This window comes from Ambystoma mexicanum, chromosome 12 (genome assembly GCF_040938575.1).
Source record: "Ambystoma mexicanum isolate Mex_15411 chromosome 12, UKY_AmexF1_1, whole genome shotgun sequence".
Lineage (NCBI taxonomy): Eukaryota > Metazoa > Chordata > Amphibia > Caudata > Ambystomatidae > Ambystoma > Ambystoma mexicanum.
This window is the reverse complement of record NC_090936.1, coordinates 31,989,416-32,007,492: the sequence shown is the minus strand read 5'-3', so window position 1 is coordinate 32,007,492 and position 18,077 is coordinate 31,989,416. Positions and strand designations below refer to the sequence as shown.

General features: G+C 50.8%; 1 protein-coding gene across 1 annotated transcript in view; it reads left to right on the top strand.

Moving 5' to 3' along the window:
• MOV10L1 (Mov10 like RNA helicase 1) overlaps positions 1-18,077 on the top strand; it is a 1,432,366-nt gene that overhangs the window by 951,267 nt on the left and 463,022 nt on the right. The window lies entirely within an intron of this gene.

Below are 18,077 nucleotides of genomic sequence, written 5' to 3'. Positions count from 1 at the left end.
GGGCAGTCCCCAGATCGATCTGTTTGCGACGGCGATGAACACCAAGTGCTGGCGGTTCGCCAGCAGGTTTCCCAGCCGGGGAGCATGGGGGACGCATTCTCCTTGGGAAGGCCTGTTTCTGTACCCTTCCCTCCGTTGCCACTACTACTTTGAGTCATCAGTCAACTCAGGCGGTACCGGTGCAGGATGATCCTCGTTGCACCAGCGTGGCCGAGGCAGATCTGGTACCTGGACCTTCTCAGCATGTCAGCATGCCCTCCAGTCAAGCTGCCAGTGGTCGCGGATCTCCTCGCCAGGGAAGGAGGTGCATTTCTGCACCACGACCCAGGATCGCTGAACTTGAAGGCCTGGCTCCTGCAGCATTAGAGTTCGGTTGTGACGAGCTTCCGGCAGACTGTAGGGAGATACTCCCCAAGGCCAGGGTGTCGTCCACTTTGAAATACTCCAGACACAAATGGAAGCGTTTTGCAACTTGGTGCTGGTCACAAAAGATCAAACCTCTGAGGGTCACGGCCCCTCAGGTACTTCCGTATTTATTGTCATTGGCTAAATCGGGGCTGGCGCATGCCTTCTATACCAGGTCTTCGGGACGATCTTCACTGTGGTCGCATCGTCTAGTCAAAGTGTTCATCAAGGGACGGTTCCGCTCGTTCCCGCTGGTGAAGGCCCCGGTGTGGGAACTCAACGTGGTGCTGACTAGGCTTATGGGGCCCCCATTCGAACCTATGCATTCAGCTCTGCTCAAGTTTCTGTTGTGGAAGACCACTTACCTCGTGGCCATCACCTCTGCAAGAAGAGTAAGTGAGATCCGGGCCCTGTCCTGCAAGCGGTCTTACTTGACTTTACACGAGACGAGGGTAGTGCTGCGGACGCACCCCCCCTTCATGCCCAAGGATCATCTCAACGAGCCCTGGGGTTACCTGTGTTTTTTCCGAAGCCTTTGTCCCCGGCTGAAAGGACTTTGCTCTCATTGGATGTGGCTCGAGCGCTGAAGTTTTATGTGGCCCGTATGAAGAGTTTCCAGGAAAACTTCTCTGCTTTTGTGAACTTTGGTCCTGTGAACCTTGTGAAGGCCCTGTCCATGGCCTCCATTTCCAGGTGGGTCTCCGGCTGCATCACTCATTGTCACCGGTTGTCAAACCGACCGCTGCCTGGCCGTCCGAGAGCCCATTGTACCAGAGCGATTGATTCGACGACGGCGTTCCTGTCTGGTGTGCCCCTTCTGGACATTTGCAGGGCTGCTAGGTGGAGGTCGACGCACACCTTCACGAAGTTCTACTGCATTGACAGGGATCCTGTTCGCTTGAAGGTGAGCCTGATGAGGAGGTAAGAGGTTGCTTCTGTTGTGCCTTGCCACTTCCCATGGTTGTGCATGTGTGTACTGCTATGTATTCTGTATTCATGAGCATGTGAATCCATGCCAGGCCCCATGCTGGAGAAGGAACAAGTTACTTACCTCTAACTGTTGTTCTCCAGCATGGGTCCAGCATGGATTCACATGCGAACCCTCCCGTCTACCCCTCTGCGGCTCATCTCTTGGTCCTACTGCCACTTTACGTGCTACCAAATCTGAAGATGGTTGCCTGAGGAGGGGCTTAGGTAGAGGGCGGTCATTGGCTGTGGGCAGTATGACCCGAGCTCAGTGATTGTTTTATAGGAGAAAGACAGTTTAGAAATGAAACAAACTGATTTTTCTTTTACCGAGGATTCCCGGCCTGACGACAGGGAATATTCATGAGCATGTGAATCCATGCCAGACCCATGAGGGAGAACAAGTTACAGGTAAGTAACTTGTTCCTTCTGTGTGCTTCCTTGCGGCCTGAGATCGGCCCCAAGGGTTTTTTTAAAAGTGCCTAGTGCCAGTAGCAGCACACTTCAGGCGAGCAGGAGTAGAGTTTCTTCCATATTTAGATGACTGGTTGATAAAGACCAACTCCCAGAGGTTCACAACCGTGGCAGTCACAAAGACAAGGTCAATCCTAGAAACCCTAGGCTTCATCAACAAAGTCCACCCCTATACTCGCACACACCGCTCTCTTCCTCAGGGCAGAGCTGGACACTCGCATCCCCAGGGTACGACCATCAACAGAGAGAATTACAGCGATGCTAGCTATGGTTTAATGGTTTGTCAACAGTTCCTTCACCACGGTACGTTGGTTCAAATCCCTCACAGGCATGATGTCCGTTTGTTTATACCGGAGTCCCATCTGCTGGTTTCAAAGGAAGCCAATTCTGGAGGCACTGGACCACCAACGGGCACAGGCCTATGGCTTGTGGGAAGATTCCATTCTCACACCGTCATTACACAGGGTGTTGCAGTGGTGAAACAACCAAAAACATCTAACTCCAGGCATGCTGTTTCAAGCGCCCACCTCAACATTGCTCCTCCGAACGGACGCATCCCTTTCAGGTTGTGGGAGTGCACCTGGGAGAGATTCAAGCAAAGGGCGCATGGTCACCAGAAGACGCTCGTCTCCACATCAATGTTTTAGAACTCAGAGCTATCTGCTAGGCACTACAACCATTCCAGCCGGTACTGGAGGGTCAGGTAGTCGCAGTCCAAATGGACAATCCCACCTCCATGCATTACACCAACAAATAGGGAGGCACAAAATCGGCGAATCTCTTGGCTGAAGCACAGTGGTTATGGAGTTGGACCCTCAAACACAAAGTTCAGGTGAGGGCGGAACATCTGCCAGGAAACGGCAATGTCATAGCGGTCAAGCTAAGCAGAGACTATTCATCGTCCCATGAATGGGATCTAGACAACAGAGAACTAAATAGAATCTTCCACAAATGGGGCCCAAGCCCAGATCAATGTATTTGTGACAAACCACAACGTGTAGTGCCCTCGCTTCGCGTCCAGATAACTGGAGAAACAGCCCCTGAGGTACACCTTCTCTCTGAATTGGATGGGCGGATTTTCTAGGGGTTTCCTCTGACACCCTTATTAGCCCGAGTTCTACAGAGGATGAATGAACAACCTTGCCAAATGATTCTTATTGCCCCGGTTTCGGCACATCCGGTTTGGTACCATACTCTCCTAAAACTGTCTTAAGAGATGCCCATTCGCCTCAGACCGCACCCGTTAACACAACAGGAAGGCAATGTTCTCCATGACAATTCTGCGAGTCTGTCGCTCAAAGCATGGTTCCTGGACAGCGAAAGCTGTCAAATCTGAATCTATCCACAGAGTGCTGGGAGTTCATCAGAGTTTCCAGGGCGCCATACACCCATCTGGCCTATGCCAATAAATGGACACGCTTGACCGTATGGTGTCAAACTTCACAACTCAACCCTCTTGCTATATCAGTGGGTTAAGTGTTACCCTGCCTCTTACACCTGCCCAAGTGCGGGTTATCGCAGCCGTCAATTAAAGTGCATCGCTCAGCCATTTCAGCCTGTACCACAGTCCTGCATCAGTCTTCACTACTCACTGACCTTGCGGTCAAAGTGTTTCTCAGAAGATTGTTACGCACTTTGCCTCCATCTCCCAAGCCGGTGCCCTCTTGGAACTTGAATACCGTCCTATCAGGACTTATGTCAGCACTGTATGAACCCATCCGTACATGTGACTTACGATTCTTAATCTGGAAAGTCGCATTTTTGCTAGTGTGAGGAGCCAGGAATTATACGCAGACACAGCGTACTCATATTTTGGCTATAAAAGTTTATTGAAAATAAAAGGTGTTGGGGAAAGGCCTCACTAACCGTAATCTAGGAGGGGTTTCCCTACCTCAACAAAAATGAATGATCTGTCCTTTCTCAAGATCTCCAAAAATAATATGTCCTGTGTTTGTAATCCTGTTCTGGCCCTCGCACTCAAAAACTAATTCTAAGGTGCAAAGGATAGTGCCCTTGTTCTTTAAAGTGCACATATGTTCCAATCAAAATGTTTCAAGCAGATAGAGTTCACAGCTCCAGGGAGTGATTGCCTTTCCCAGATTCCTTTTCTCAGTGCGGAAATATTGAACACAAGAATTATCAAGTTCTTTATAACCCAACAGGGCAACTCCCGCCTCTTGGTAATTCCACAGTTCTGGGGAGTAGCTTCTTTCCCCTGGTTTATCTTTATTTTTAAGATAGTTAAAAAGAAAACACACTCTTAAATATATGTGTTCCCTTTGGGGTTCTCCTTTTTACTGTATTCACAATTTAGTTGCATGTTCCAGGCTCGCAGCTTGCCCGGTTACTCCCCTGCCAGGTTCCTTTCTTTCTTGACAACAATATACAATTTCAAAGGTATGATACTTTCTTGAGATTCTTTGTATACTCTTCACTGCGTTTCACATACTTGACTTTGCCTAGTATACTCTCCTGCCAGGTCTTCGCACTTTAACCACAATCTTAAGGGTATGGATCTTCTTTGAGATTTACTTACTACATATACTTGACTTTGCCTGGTATACTCCCCTGCCAGGACTTTCATGCAGCGTGCAGGTTTTTAAATATTTGATTTGCAATTTCTTTTACACTCTTTGCTTTGTCTGGTATACTCGCCTGCCAAGACTACCATGCAGCCACTTTCCCTTTTCACCATAGATCAATGTTCGCCCAATGTTGGCTTCTTCAGTCTTGTTCACCGGATCTGCGTTATTTTTCCGTCACGGAAAAGTCTCAGACGGAAAGGTTTGCATGGGAAAATGTATGCACCACCGAAGGTTCATACGTTTCCCATGCAAACAAACACTGCAAACCACTACATATCCACACCCCCACCCACACCACATCCACGACACCCCCTCACCCACACCCTCAACACACCCCCACCCACACCCCCAACATATACAAACCCTACTTACCTTTTCTTCACACTGTGTCCCTGCAGCGCCAGTTCCCTTTCACTTCCGTGATCGGGAACCGGCGCCGCAGGGTCCTTTTAAAAAAGAAAATGTACGGCCAGCTGCAGGGGTTTCCCCCGCAACACCCGCTCACTATACTATAAAGTATAGTGAGCGGGTGTTGCGGGGGAAACCCCTGCAGCCCCTGTTTTTTATTTTTTATTTTCTTGGTGTGCTGCAGGGCTGTCCCCTGCAACACCCCGCTCACTATACCCCATTGTATAGTGAGCAGGGTGTTGCAGGGGACACTCCCGTAGCCCCTGTTTTTTAAAGTTTTTTATGTTTTATTTACCTACAATGCATGCCACCAAAGGTTTGAATTTTTGGTGTTAGGACCTTTGGTGGTATGCATTTTTGGACTTTTTGTACAGTCTGACCTTTTTTTTCGTTTCGATCGTACAATTCCTTGCTCACCAATGTTAGTTTCAACATATAGCAAGCTTCTCAAACACGTTATTCTCGTGACAATCTACTCTGTGTTTCTCGTATTACTTCCCGAAAGCGGCTTGCACTTTCCAGCAACCCAGTAACACGTTTTACTACCCGGGGCATACTGGGGGCTGTCAGTGTCCTTCATGCTCTCTTGTCGTTCTGTAGGCTCTGCTTGCGTCTCGTGAGACATAAAGCTACTTCAGTGTCCTGCTTCAGTGCAGGTGGCCCCCGCTGCATTGTTCCCTCGGGTGGCAGGCTTTCACCTCCCCGGGCCCTCACTTCGCTCTCTGGTTTCTCCGCCAAATGTTTTCCATGGCGTTCTTGCCCTTGTCGATCTGTCCGTTGTGAGAGCCCGTTGCAATATCCGCCTGCCTCTGCAGCTCTTTTTCCCTCCTCTTGACGTTCTGTTTCCTCGCATTCCACTTCTCCTCTGTGTCTGTCAGCTGCAGAGCATTTAAACTTCCCAGGCCGATTGAGCAATCTCCCGAGAGTATACTGCTGTGTTGGTTTGCCGGTCCTAGTCTTCTGCATTGCTCCATCTCTCTTTCTCATTGCAGTGGATTTCAGGCCGTTTTTCAGGTAATTTGGAAGAAGTTGGTATGGAGTGCCATTAGGAGTGATCATTACTCGTCCTTGTCTCTTCCTTGTCCCAGTTGTTGCCATATTCTCTGTATGACATGGGTGAATATCATGCAGGGAACTGACAGGTGGGTGAAGGAGAGGGTTATAATATACCATCAGGGCATGTGGCATGGAGGTGTCATCCCTGAAGGGAAATGGGGGGCATGTGATTTTCCTCAATGATGTCAGTTCATCTCCCCAAGGGTCGGATCTCCCCAGGTAGTCCTCTCTCATATACCCGTTGCCATCGTTAGGATCAGGTAGCTGTTGCCGTCCTCTGGCCTCGTAGGGAGAGGCTATCCCTGGAAAAGGAGTGATGACCTCATCATATTCATCACAGTAGCAATAACATTGGCTAGAAGAATTATTGAGCTATAGGCCCTCTCAACTGATCCCCCATTCACAATTTTCCAGAAGGACCAAGTAATTCTCAGACCGCAGCCCAACTTGTAAGAGGATCAACAGAAATTTTTAAAGAGTTGTGTCATCTGCGTAACACTGGAAGTTGGGGGAGAAGGAAGAAATGGAAGAAATGAGGAGTGCTAGCTGAGCAAGGTAAGTGTTATAGAGCCAGGGTAGAGGTTTGAGCCCTGGGGGAACACAGGTGGAGAAGGAGGTAGGTGAGGAGAAGGTGCCCAGAATGACCTGGGATGGATGGTCAGTTAGGAAGGAGGTCAGCCAGTCCAGTGCCCGCTACGAGATCCCCAGGGTATCATGGAGCCGTTTTATGAGGATGGAGTGGTTGGCTGTGTCAAAGGCAAAGGAGAGATAGAATGGAATGAGGACAGCTGGAGAGTTAGCGTCTAGAGTTGTGAGCAGTTCTTCACCGGTGTTCATAAGAGCAGTTTTTGTGCCGCTAGATGCTCGGAATCCAGATTGATGGTCGTGGAAACCGCCAACAAGTTCAGTGTGTGAGGTAAGTTGGGGAAAGGCCAGCTGCTCCAGCAGTTTCCTGACGAAAGGGGTGATAGAAATGAGGCTGTAGTTGGCTGGACAGGTAGGGTCAGCTGAAGGTTTTTTCAGGAGGGGGCGCACAAGGGAGTGCTTGAGGGAGGAGGGGAAAGATCCAGTAGCAAAAGAGTGGTTGCAGAAATCTGCGAGTGCAGGGGCGAGATAGTCAATGTTGTCCTTGATGGTTCTGGAGGTGTAAGTGGAGACCTGTTTGGATGAGTCTTTCATAGAGAGGACAACTCTGGTTACTTCGTCAGGTGTTACAGAGGAGAAGGATGCGAGAGAGGAAGTGGGAGGCCAAAGGAGGCAATGGAGTGAGGGAGGGGTTGGGGGAGAGGGTAGCAAGGGTGCTCAGGATGCCAAGAGTTTTAGTGGTGAAGTGTGTGGCCAGTGCTTTTATTTATTAGCATTTATAACGTGCGCTGGCAGCCCAGGGGCATTGCAGAGGGCCTGGGAAGGAAGAAGGGAGGAGACACTGCGATAGGGTTGGTTAGTTTCCTGCAGATTTTGAAGAGTCCAGCCGAGTTGTTGGATGCATCAGATGTGGGCCCTTTTCTTGGCACAGATGGAGAATCTGTATTGCCTTTGGATCAAGCGGTAGGCCAGTTTGTCAGATGGTGAGCCTGAGGTTTGCCACTTGCATTCCGCAGCTCTTCACTTACGTTTCAGGGCTGCAAGTTCGTATGTTACGCCTAGATGCAGGTTTCAGGCGAATCCTCAGGACTGGGGCAAGAACGTCCAGAGTGTTAGTAATGGCCAGATGGAGGTTGTTGAGAGCAGAGTCAGAGGTAGAGTCGGGTGGGGTGAGAGCGGGGGGGTGAAGGTGGATGAGAAGGCAGCAGCTAACACTCGTTTCCTCGGACGGATGTTCGTGAACAATGTTGACAGGGCTGGGGGTGGTGCGGTCAGAAGGCCGATGGGACCCAGATAAGAAGAGACGAGCGAGTGGTCTGACCAACAAAGTGGTGTGACCAATGGGGGAGAGTGAAAGATCAGAGTGGATGAGAGCATCAAGAGTGTGTCCTCCCGGGTGGGCTGGACTTGACGGGAGAATAGAGAATAGAGAGGGAGAGGGAGAGTGAGAGTAAGGAGGGAGGCGCAGAAGTCAGCCCATTCAGAGAGGAACAGAGTGGTAGTGCCAGGGGGCCTATAGATGGTAGCAATGGTCAGAGAGGAGGAGGGGGGGAGATGACCAGCTTGCAAACCAGGCTCTCGAAGGAAGGGTAAGGCTGAGTGGGTATGAGGCAGGCAGGAACCTGCTCAGGGAATATTAAGGCAACCCCATCGCCAACACGGTGAAGTCGTGGTTTTGAAAAGATCTTGTAGCTATCCGGAGTCAAAAGCAGTGACTGCGCTGGCATTGACCCACATCTCAGTAAGAGCGAAAATGTCAAGCTCAATATTTTCAAGAAGGAGGCAGATGCCGGCAGAGTGTTTGTTGGCTGAACGGGCGTTAAGTGTGGCCAGGTGAAGGAGGTCTCCGCCTTGGAAGGTTTTCCGAGGAGTATAGGGGCGTGGTACACCAGTCGAAGGGGGGGGAGGCAGGTGAGGCAAGGAAGTTAATGATGGGCAGCAGGTGCCGGCGAAAGAGAAGGTTGGGTTGAGGACCCTGAACCAGAATAGTGGCAGTGTGGTAGATATTAATGAAGCAACGTGATGATGAGAAGCCTGCCAGGAGGACTTCCCACTTGGTACCACCATTAATGGGAAAGCATGTGAAAGGGTTAAGAGTAGAGATAAGATGAGGAGTCCATAGATCTGGGGAGGGGACAGCAAAGAGGATATCAGTGAAGCCCTGTCTGGAAGTTGCGCTGACATAGGTGTGTGTGATGGGTAGGCCATGGTTGGCTCTACAGATATCTTTTTTGTGCTTTTTTCTTCCAGACTTCGTGTGAGAGAGAGAGGGTAGGTGATAGTACTCCAGTTAGAGAAGATAGAAGATATAGTAAGTGCCATCAGAGTGGCACAGTATAGTTGAAGGAAAGAGGGGCTGCACTGCGCAGTCCTAGCCCACTAACCATGTTGCCTAGTAGTTTTAGGGGGGACACAGAAATGCAATGCAGAATGTGGGGTGCCAGAAATTCAGAACAGGGCACAAAAGTGCAATGAGGATCAGGAGGATGGGTCAGACAGAAGGTCAGAGTGAGAGAGACAGTTTAGGTTCAGGTTTTGTAGTGGAGGAGGCAGTGGGAGAGTTCAGCCATAACTCACTTGTTGATGTAGGGGAGAGCATGATGGTTGCAGGGCACCGGCTGCAATGCGGTTCAGGGAATCAGAGGGAGTGGTCCCTGAGGCCCTCCTCGGCCTAGACGGGCACAGACAGCGCCTCTGATTGGCTAAAGGCTTAGAGGCAGCCAATCATGGACATGCTGCGGACTGATTGGCAAAAGGTAGCTCCTGGAACCCAGGAAGGGTCGGCCATCTTGTAGTGTGAATGGATGTGTACTGCGGAATGACGAAGGGGCCACAAAGAAAGTAATATGCCTTCTGAGGCTTGTGTATCTGCTTAGAATCACATGCTGTGCATATAGTCCCGACATCTAGTGGTAATCGTGGAGTATTGCATCTTGTCTTTCGAAGATCGAAAGGGGACATTGGCGTGCCTTTAACACTATCCCTAACATGACGTATAGTGTACCGAAAATCCCTCACGCGTCAAGGTTCCTCAGATAGTTTTTTTCACCCAGCTCTTAAATATTGCAAATTAAATTCTTTGTCCACGACTTTCGGTCGTTTATATATATTCGTCCCCTTCATCGAAGACTACTTATCTATAACCGCAGAAGACAACTCCAGACTTTTGCCGGCTGGTGCTCCGGTCGATGCCGTTGATCGCTTGGCCGGGGATTTTGTCCGGCCTATACAGTAGGGAGAGTGGGGTCTGAGGCTCCATTTCTTTTCAGGAATGTATTTCCTTCTCCCCTCTTTGCCCTTCTGGTTTTGCTGCCTATATAAACCTCAGCTATGGACACGACACCTTTTAAATTTTGCCCTTCTTTTAAAGGCAAGTACCCTTGGAAGCACACGCACCTGAGGTGCAATAAGTGTCTCCCTCGAGATCACCAGGAGGCATCCTGTCGGTCTTGCCAGCTCTTGGGTCCTAAGACGATTAAAGAACGTCGAGTTAAACGGTGGGCGGCCTATGCCATGATGCAGGCCAAGGGTAGCTCCCCCGCCGCCACAGGCGCCGAGAGTGACGAGGAACTGAGCGACAGGCATGGCTCTGACACGATGCCATCGACCTATTTTCGGAACGGCCACACTCTGAGCCGTCTGGCCCCGGCAGGCAGGCCACCGGTTCTGCCACGGGGAGTGCACCCCTCCCACCCTCCCGGCGACAGGGATGCACACGCTACTCACAAAGGTAAACCCACAACCTCCCCAAACCGCCTTGACAGACTCGTCGGGATGGTCAAAGATGCCAAAGGGTACATCGATTTCCTCAACGGAACCCGCTGATCCGCAGGCTCGGCAGCCCTCCCCGCAACTGCCTAAGAGGCATGCATCCGGGCATTCTACTGACAAGGGTGTCACCACCAAGATTCATAAAAGCGTCAAGGCGCATCTTCAGAGCGTGACGACGCAGAAAACTCCAGCAACGCCGAAGACGCTAGAACAGTCAAAACGTCTCCCAGAGACGATGAACATATGCAAGAGTCTTGTGAAGGTTATTTAAGCGGATAATAAGCCCAAAGACAGGCTGAGGGATACATCCACACGCCGAGAAAGACAGGAAGACTATTCAAAGGGCCCCAGTCCCTGGCTAAGACTCTTGCAGCTCAATCTCGATGCACTAAGCACTCAGACCCCCAAATGGAGCCCTTCCCTCCTCCAGACCCCTCTGGCTCCTCTTTATGGACCAGACACAGATTTGAAGGGTGTATGGATAGACTATCCAAATTTGTGGAGTTTTCCGAAAGGTTTACCACACCTAAGAGGCCTAGTGAAGATCTGTACCCTACTGTATCTAAATTTCAGAGGACCTTGTGCCCCCTTCATGAGGAGGTGTTTGACTTGACAGAACCAGAGTAGGTTCCTCAGGCCCTGTATGCTCAGGAAGATGATCCCTTTGAGGACCCTATTGACCAGGCACCAGATTGGGGGCATGAGCTGCCAGTGGATAATGCACCATGGTTGTCACCAACCAAAACACCTGATCCAGACACATTGGAAATGTCCCTTCCGTCATCTCCTATAAGACAGGCATCTCCCGTAGATGACCAGATAGCATTTAATGCTATTCTGAAGAAAGCTGCCTAACATTTTCAGATTCCCATGCAAGAAGCAGTGCTAGACACTGACTTTGTGGAGGATATTCTAAAGGAGAAACCACCTACAAGCCAGGCTATACCCTTAATGAACTCCATTAAATGGCGTATCGCTCATTCTTTGCTAACACCATCGCAAACAAGAGCTGTGAACCCACGGGTGGAGTAGCTTTTTTGCCCCTTACCTACAGACCCTCTCTACATTCGGGGAGATGCCAGGCCAGATTCCCTGGTGGTGACTACGACCAGGAAAAGAGCAGGAGTACCCTTGTCCACGGGCGAAGCACCGCCGGACAAGGACTGCAAAAAGTTTTATACTCTGGGGAAGCATGTCACAACTGCGGCAGCCTATTCCATCAGAATTGCCAACAATACCACATTGTTGGCAAACTACAGCAATGTTCAGTGGAAACTTTTCTAGGGAGGCCTGCAAGAGGTCCCTGAACCAACACGGTCATGCCTGCTGGCGATTGTGTCAGAGGGGAGGCAGGTGAATCATAAAATTCTTAAGAATACCCTAGATGTTGCAGAAACAGCATGGAGAACTCTGGCCCAAGGTACCCTATTGAAGAACAACGCATTGGTTGAAAAATTGGGGCTTTAAACCAGAAACTCGGGCAGCCCTCATTGTCAAGTTGGGAAGCCCGAGAGGGCCGCGTACCTGATGTCTTGGAGGTCGATCTCGCAGAGGTCGCCAGTCTGGAGCTCGTGAAAAGATGAACAAGTGGCACGAAGAACCAGCCTCTCCACCACCCACGATTAGAAATGGGTGGAGAATGGACCGACTCCCAATGTCACGAAGGCACTCTTCTGATAACAGTGACAGTGGGACTGTGCAAGCACAGACTGGAGAGGCCAAAGTTTAGGTGAAGATTGCTGGCAAGATGAAGTCCGATGACAATACTCCGGAGGCTCAAGAACTGCAGTTGTAGTCAAAATGTCCGACGCGGCAAGACAGGTCAATACCGCAGAAAGAAATGATCTTGGCAGATGCTGATGGTCCGACAGGAGCAGGCAGACAGGAATGAGGGAGACCAGATATAACTAGCAGTCAGGCCCAAGACAGGACCCAGGTAAGGGTAGCTGGCAGGCCCAGGGCAGGTCCCAGGTAAGTAGTTGGCTGGCCCAGGACAGGGCCCAGGTAGGGGTAAACTGGCAGGCTCAGGGCAGGTCCTAGGTAAGTAGTTGGCTGGCCCAGGACAGGGCTCAGGTAGGGGTAAACTGGCAGGCTCAGGGCAGGTCCTTGGTAGGGTAAGCAGACAGGCCAGGGCAGGACCCAAGTAAGGGTAAACAGACAGGCCCAAGGCAGGACCCAGGTAAGGGTAAACAGGCAGGCACAGGGCAGGTCTCAGGAAGGTGGAAGGCTGGCCCAGGACTGGACCCAGGTAAGTACAGGAGCTCAGGAACAACCAAGGCGAAGCGAAGCAAACCGCGTTGAGACGCGGCTTGCATCGATTCGTGACCTATTTTATGGGTCGCCGGCGCCCGAGAGGCTTGGAACGCAAGCCGCTTCGTCTCCGGGCACCGGCGAACCCACAACGAGGCCTGGAAGGCAAGCCCTTCCAAGGAGGCGAGCCCAGTCCACGGCGCATGCGCGGAACCGCGACAGAGGTCTCCCGCGCATGCGCCCTAGTCTGCCGGGCCCAACACCCAACGCACCTCCCCTGGCGAGTCCCCAGACGCGAACGTGCGGGTAGACTCGCCAGGAGGAAAAGGGAGCGGCAGACTCCGGTCTCCCATGTGACATGACACTATGCCCCCTCCCAGGAAGACTCGGGGCCCCAGGTTTCCAAGGAACCGTCTATAGAATTCACGTACCAGACGGGGGGCATGCACGTGCTGGTGCGGTTCCCAGGTACGATCACAGGCCGGGTACCCTTTCCAATCAACTAAATAGTGGAGTACCCCCCTGCGATAACGGGCATCACAAATCTCGTGAACCTCGAACTCTGGAACGCCTTGCACCAGGACAGAGGCCGGGCGAGGACAGGCGCGGCCGTAGGTATCGACCACGTAGGGTTTCAACAAGGACACATGGAAAACGGGGTGTATATGCCAAGAAGGGGGTAATCGGAGACGGAAGGCTACAGAGGACAGCCTCTTGGTAATAACGAAGGGCCCAAAAAATCGGGGAGCCAGTTTGACGGGCAGGTTGTGAAGCGGCAGGTTCTTAGAGGATAGCCACACCCTGTCACCCTCCTGAAAATCTGGTTCTACACTCCTCTTCCTGTCTGCCTGTATCTTCATCCGATCCTTGGTTTCTCTCAGGATCTTGCGTGCTAGTTCCTGTTGTTTCTGAATGAGAGTGACATAGCCATCAGCAGATGGGACTGTACTGGAAGGAACCGGATGAAAAGGCATCAATCGAGGATGTAGACCAGTAGAGCAGAAGAACGGACTGACTCCAATGGAAGCGTGAATTGTATTATTGTAAGACACTTCTGCAAGATCCAAACCAGCTTTCCAGTTGGACTGAGTAGCATTAGCAAAACAGCGGAGGTACTCTTACAAAGTTTGATTGGTCCTTTCGGTGAGCCCATTGGTCTGTGGGTGATAGCCCGAGCTTAGAGCCCTATGAATTCCCAGATGACCACACACCTTGCTCCAGAATAAAGAGAGGAACTGGGTCCCTCGATCTGAAATGATCTTCTCAGGTAGACCAATTAACCGGTAGATTTCATGCAGGAACGCTGAAGCCATCTGGGTTGCTGTAGGGATCTTCTGAAATGGGATGAAATGGGCTAGCTTAGTGAAACTGTCCACTACCACCATTATGCAAGTAAACCCATCTGAAGGAGGTAGCTCCACAATGAAGTCGGTGGCGATGGTATGCCATGGGTAAGGTGCTATTTCAGTAGGTACCAGCAATCCCAACGGACGTTTTCTAGGTATTTTGCACTGGGCACAAATTGGACAAGCTTCGATATACTTCTGGACTTCGGTAGCCCAACCAGGCCACCAAAACTGTCGGGATATCAACTCCCGTGTGGCTCTTATCCCACGATGTCCTCCTATAGGCGAATCGTGGAATCCATGCAAAATGCCATTCCGAATAGCTCCCTTAGGAATATACAGCCTTTTTCGAAAAAACAAAAGCCCATCTTGTTCAGACACAAATCGACGACTGAGAAGAGTCGCTCTTTCGGGATCAGTTCGAGTGGCGTCCACGATGGATTCAAGGTGAGGAGACTAAGTCAGCAAGAAATGTTGAGGGGAAATCAGTGGCTGAGCTGGGCAGGACGCCTCTTCCACATTCCCAAGGGATCTAGAAAGTGCATCTGCTTTCAAATTGGAGGTTCCCGGGATGTAAGTAACATGAAATTCAAATGGAGAAAAGAAGAAGGCCCACCTGGCCTGACGAGGAGTTCGACATTGCAAGGAGCGAAGGTATTGCAGATTGTGATGATCTGTCCGTACTTCCACGGAAAAGCGAGCTCCTAGAAGGAAATGTCTCCATTCCTCAAATGCGGTCTTAATAGCCAACAGTTCCTTTTCGATCACTGCATAATGTCTTTCGCTGGGATTCAGTTTGCGAGAAAAATATGCCACTGGATGTTCAACCAACGTAGTCGGGTCTTTCTGTAGGAGGACAGCACCGACTGCGAAGCTGGAAGCGTCGGCCTCCACAATGTAGGGTAGCTCCTCCTGTGGATGGCGCAGAATCGGGGCTGCCATAAAGGTTGTCTTCAGGATGTCGAAAGCCTGAGAAGCCTCGGAATCCCACGAGAAAGTGATTTTGCAGCTGGTTAGCCTGGTGAGGGGCGCAGAGATCTGAGAAAATTGAGGGATAAAGCGCCTGTAGAAATTAGCGAATCCCAGAAAGCGTTGAAGGGACTTGATATCATAAGGAGGTTTCCATTCTTGTATGGCTTGCACTTTCTTGGGATCCATCCCAATTCCTTCCTGATTAATCACAAACCCCAAAAACTCGATGCTGGATTGGTGAAAGCTGCATTTCTCCACCTTGGCGAATAGATTATTAATGGACAACCGACGGAGGACCTCACGAACATGTTCTACGTGCTCGTCAAAGGATTTGGAAAAAACCAGGATGTCATCCAAATACACCCAGACGGATAAGCCAAGTAGATCGCCGAAGATGTTGTCCATAAATCGTTGAAAAACAGCAGGGGCATTGCATAGGCCAAACGGCATGACTCGATACTCAAAATGCCCGAATGGTGTCTTGAAGGCTGTCTTCCACTCGTCCCCGCTCTTGATACGTACCAGGTGGTAAGCTCCGCGTAAGTCCAGTTTGGAAAAGACCCGAGCAGTATGCAAGGATTCAAGGATGCTGCGGATCAGAGGTAATGGATAACGATCTTTTGCTGTCATATCGTTCAGTTGCCGATAATCAATACAGGGTCTCAAAGTGCCTTCCTTCTTCTTTACAAAAAACATGGGGAATCCTGCGGGCGATTTAGACGGCAGTATGTATCCTTTTTGTAGACTCTCAGACAAGTACTCCAGAAGTACCTGCTTTTCGTCTCGTGTTAGGGCATACAATTTCCCATGGGGGATGACAGTCCGGCAGCAATTCGATGGAACAGTCAAAGGAACGATGTGGAGGAAGAGGTATATCGCCAGGCTCAGAGAATACCTGTTCGTAGTCGATGTATTCCTGTGGAATCAGAGACGTGGAACATAGACTGACCCCTCTGCCGTATGTTTCCAGGGAGGTTGAAACGGCCTGGGTAGGAGCTGGTAGTTTGCATTTCTGAGCGCAAACAGTGGATGAAAAGGTTAAAGTCTGAGTTCTCCAATCTATCACCGGGTTATGATATTGCAGCCAAGGTAACCCCAAGACCACCTTGTAGGATGGGGACTTTATTACGTCCAAGGCGAGTTCTTCACTATGGTCCGCAATCTGGAGGACTAGACCTACTGTGAACTGACAAACGGGCCCGGAAGAAAAGGGAGTTCCATCAATGAGCTCCACGGTTAAAGGAATGTGTCTGGAAATTAATGGTATCTTGTGTCTGGAGGCGAATGTCTCGTTGATGTAGTTGCCGGAAGCCCCACTGTCCAACAGGCCTAATACTTCCAAATTCTTGTCAGGCAACTTAATCTGGATCTTCAAGGTCTGTAACACTGCTGGTTGCATGGGAAGACGAATCGAACAAACAACTGAAGGGACTGAAGATGGATTGAGACCTGTCGTTGCCCTTCCATTACACGACAGGTCTCCTAGTTTCCCGACTTTTTCTTCTGCGGGCGCAATGGGCACGTACCGAGATAATGCCCGGCTGCTCCACAGTAAAGACATAAACGTAAAGACCTCCTCCGTTTCTTCTCTTCCTCAGACAATGGACCTCTTATGGCTCCCAGTTGCATTAGTTCCGATCCAGATTCAGTAGGACCGAACGAACCTGCGGGTAAACTGGACGTCCTGGGACAGTTTCTTTCAAGCCGATGTCTCTCAGCCTTTCGTTCGGCTAATCTCTGGTCAATACGGAGCACCTGATCAATCAACTGTTGGAGGCTCTCTGGTTCGGGGATATGGAGTAACTCGTCCTTGTACTCCTCTCTGAGGCCTCGGCGGAACAGAGTCTTCTGCGTAATTTGCGGTAGCCAAAAGTCGGAAGCGGCTGATGTAAGCTATAATGTCAGCGCTTCCCTGCTTGTAATCCATCAGTTGATTCTGTGCAGCGGAGGCCAAATTAGGTGTCTGGAACACCTCAAGGAATGCCTTTTCAAAAGCAGCAAAATCGTTCAAAATGGGACTGTTTGTAACTACAAACGGAGTTGCCCAGGCTAACGCATTTCCAGTTAGATTTCCCAGGATATACCCGATCTTGGCCCTATCATTGTTGAAGTAAGTAGATCTGAAAAGAAAATGTATCCGACAGTGATTACAAAATTCAGCCACCCGTCTCGGGTCTCCATCAAACTTGATAGGTGTAGTGTGAGCCAAAGATCCCTCCACCTGAGAGGTATTAGGCGCTCCTTGGGTTATCATCTGGCGTAACGTCTGATTCTCCTGGCGCAGGGCGGTCATCTCGGCCCTGAGAGCTAGTAACTCATTCCGCAAGTCTTGCGTATCATCCATCTCCAGGTCAGAAGGCAGGCGTCTCAATCTGTCAAGTTGGGAAGCCCGAGAGGGCCGCGTACCTGATTTCTTGGAGGTCGATCTCGCAGAGGTCGCCAGTCTGGAGCTCGTGAAAAGATGAACAAGTGGCACGAAGAACCAGCCTCTCCACCACCCACGATTAGAAATGGGTGGAGGATGGACCGACTCCCAATGTCACGAAGGCACTCTTCTGATAACAGTGACAGTGGGACTGTGCAAGCACAGACTGGAGAGGCCAAAGTTTAGGTGAAGATTGCTGGCAAGATGAAGTCCGATGACAATACTCCGGAGGCTCAAGAACTGCAGTTGTAGTCAAAATGTCCGACGCGGCAAGACAGGTCAATACCGCAGAAAGAAATGATCTTGGCAGATGCTGATGGTCCGACAGGAGCAGGCAGACAGGAATGAGGGAGACCAGATATAACTAGCAGTCAGGCCCAAGACAGGACCCAGGTATGGGTAGCTGGCAGGCCCAGGGCAGGTCCCAGGTAAGTAGTTGGCTGGCCCAGGACAGGGCCCAGGTAGGGGTAAACTGGCAGGCTCAGGGCAGGTCCTAGGTAAGTAGTTGGCTGGCCCAGGACAGGGCCCAGGTAGGGGTAAACTGGCAGGCTCGGGGCAGGTCCTTGGTAGGGTAAGCAGACAGGCCAGGGCAGGACCCAAGTAAGGGTAAACAGACAGGCCCAAGGCAGGACCCAGGTAAGGGTAAACAGGCAGGCACAGGGCAGGTCTCAGGAAGGTGGAAGGCTGGCCCAGGACTGGACCCAGGTAAGTACAGGAGCTCAGGAACAACCAAGGCGAAGCGAAGCAAACCGCGTTCAGACGCGGCTTGCATCGATTCGTGACCTCTTTTATGGGTCGCCGGCACCCGAGAGGCTTGGAACGCAAGCCGCTTCG